The sequence below is a fragment of the Penaeus chinensis genome, chromosome 9, assembly GCF_019202785.1.
Source record: "Penaeus chinensis breed Huanghai No. 1 chromosome 9, ASM1920278v2, whole genome shotgun sequence".
Taxonomy (NCBI): domain Eukaryota; kingdom Metazoa; phylum Arthropoda; class Malacostraca; order Decapoda; family Penaeidae; genus Penaeus; species Penaeus chinensis.
The window spans coordinates 38,374,705-38,377,204 of record NC_061827.1 but is presented as its reverse complement, the minus strand read 5'-3'; the positions used below and the strand labels follow the sequence as shown (position 1 = coordinate 38,377,204).

At 39.2% G+C, this 2,500-nt stretch overlaps 1 protein-coding gene across 8 annotated transcripts in view; it reads left to right on the top strand.

Annotated features, from left to right (window-relative positions):
* LOC125028872 (calpain-5-like) overlaps nucleotides 1-2,500 on the top strand; it is a 44,557-nt gene that overhangs the window by 14,495 nt on the left and 27,562 nt on the right. For 5 of the 8 annotated variants that reach the window (XM_047618438.1, XM_047618434.1, XM_047618439.1 and 2 more), the window contains exon 2: nucleotides 2,434-2,500. This exon is cut by the window's right edge and continues 200 nt beyond it. The gene's annotated coding sequence lies outside the window, so the exon portion shown is untranslated. Of the gene's footprint in view, nucleotides 1-35; nucleotides 161-736; nucleotides 887-2,433 lie in introns of those variants that run through there. The other 3 variants (XM_047618437.1, XM_047618436.1, XM_047618435.1) reach the window with 3 other exon arrangements.

Sequence of the window (2,500 nt, the reverse complement as noted above, 5' to 3'; positions counted from 1 at the left end):
CAGAGAGGGAAAGAGAAAGAAAGAAAGAAAGAAAGAGAGTGAGAACTACCGTTCCTTATTAGGTAAAAATCGAGATTTTTCCATTTACAACGATTATCACAAGACAAATCTCTGCCGAACCTGATCTATCTGTCACGTGATCTGGAACGAAGGACGTTTCGTGAGTTAGACATTTAAAAAAAAAATCAAATTAAGTCTCAGAAAGATTTGGTTGTGCTGTTTATATATTTATGCATTTATTTATTCATTTATAGGAATGAAAATGAATAAGATTTTTTTCCCTGTGTTCTGGAATCGCGTTATACTATGCTACGGTGTCTAGAATGGTGTGCTATTATTTTTATTTCTAAAATGATACCGTGTTATGGTGTCATATGATAACTTTGAATGGTACTATGTAAGCATAATACGCATACGCTCGCACGCACGCACGCACGCATGCACGCAAAGTTTGTGTATGTGTGTGCGTGCGTGCGTGCGTGCATATGCTCGCACACATACACACGCACACCTACACACACACACCTACACACACACACACACACACACACACACACACACACACACACACACACACACACACACACACACACACACACACACACACACACACACACACAGTTATAATGGTAACAGAAGAAGAAGAAAGAGAGAAGAAGAAAAGTAAGAAGAAATGGAAGAAGAAGAAGAAGAGGAGGAGGAGGAGGAGGAGGAGGAGGAGGAGAAGGAAAAAGAAAATGATAACGACCGAAAAGCAAGAGAAAATGGGTGTAGGAAGTGGGGTAATAACCTTCATCAGCACTGAGACCACAAAGCAGACTTAGAGACGGGAATGTAGTGTTCGGTGTAGGCTTTGCTGTGTACTCATACGTACACAGCAAACTTGGTATGTACATCGTGTAGTTATCTACGTGTGATAGGAATGTGTATAAAACAGTTATAATGTAGTTGTGTGAATATATATGTATATGCAGTTAGGAAAATCTATATACGAATATAAACGTATATAAAAAAAAAGTTTACACAAGAAACATTTAACATTATATTTGATATTAAATAAATAAAATGACACCAGATTAGTAATAATTAAGGATATAAGTTTTAAAAAAAATACATAAACAAACAGTCAAGCACACAAATAAACATACCTGTATTTACATGCAGCATATAACAAAATATAACGTGTAAGAGCCACACTCCCGGATGTCCCTGTTACAATGTGCTTGCCATGCGGAAATATGACGTGTGTTTTTGCGGCCGACACTCCTCCGAACACAACACGAAGGCGTCCAGTATTTTCTTGGTTTCAGGTCTGTGTGTATGGTTGTGTGTGTGGGGAGAGAGAGAGAGAGGGAGAGAGGGAGAGAGAGAGAGAGAGAGAGAGAGAGAGAGAGAGAGAGAGAGAGAGAGAGAGAGAGAGAGAGAGAGAGAGAAAGAGAGAAAGAGAGAAGAGAGAGAGAGAGAGAGAGAGAGAGAGAGAGAGAGAGAGAGAGAGAGAGAGAGAGAGAGAGAGAGAGAGAGAGAGTAGGGAGAGAGAGAGAGTAGGGAGAGAGAGAGAGTAGGGAGAGAGAGAGTAGGGAGAGAGAGAGCAGGGAGAGAGAGAGCAGGGAGAGAGAGAGCAGGGAGAGAGAGAGAGAGAGAGAGAGAGAGAGAGAGAGAGAGAGAGAGAGAGAGAGAGAGAGAGAGAGAGACGTGAGTTGTATATGTCTGCATCTTTATCCATTATGAATATTCAGTTGAAAACAGTCTTACCATCAACAGACTTACACTTACCTGACAACACCTGGAAACCTTAAACAGAAATAGATATAAAATGTTGAAAATAAATGCATCAATTTAACGAACTCTGGAGGACTGACATTAATACATTGTATATATTTTTTCTACAAAGAGCTAATTATAAACCGTTTATTTAGATGCAAAAAAGAGACGTGAAAGAAAAGAAGGGAAGGGAGAGGGAGAATGAATATAAATATGAATATGAAAAATGATAAAACTGATACCATTGATTTTTTTTTTCTCTCCATTATTTACAGCCAGGTGGTCGACTGTCCGTGTCTTATCTTGTGTGTTAAACATGTCACAATTTGGAAATATCCTAAACACCGACTTCCAAGAGAGGAAGTCGATGGATAAAGAAAGAAATGTTATGTGTAACGTGATAATGTGGTGGCGTGTGAGAGAGAGTGGGAAAGGGAGAGGGACAGACACAGAAGAAGTAGTAAGGGCAAGAGAAGAAACAGGGACACAGATAACAACAACAAAAAAACGAACAAATTAACAGAGATAAACTACAAACAATTTTATTTCACACACGTTCTTTCGCCCCCCCCCCTCCCCCCTCCCTCTCCCGTTGCTCAGTAATCAAAATTTATTAAAAATAATTTTGCTTGCTAAATGTTCCAATTTAATTCTAAATTCTCTTCTTTCCAGATGAACAACTAACGGGCGTATTTCCACAAACAACAGAAAAAAGGCGAAATTCACCAACCAAGAAATC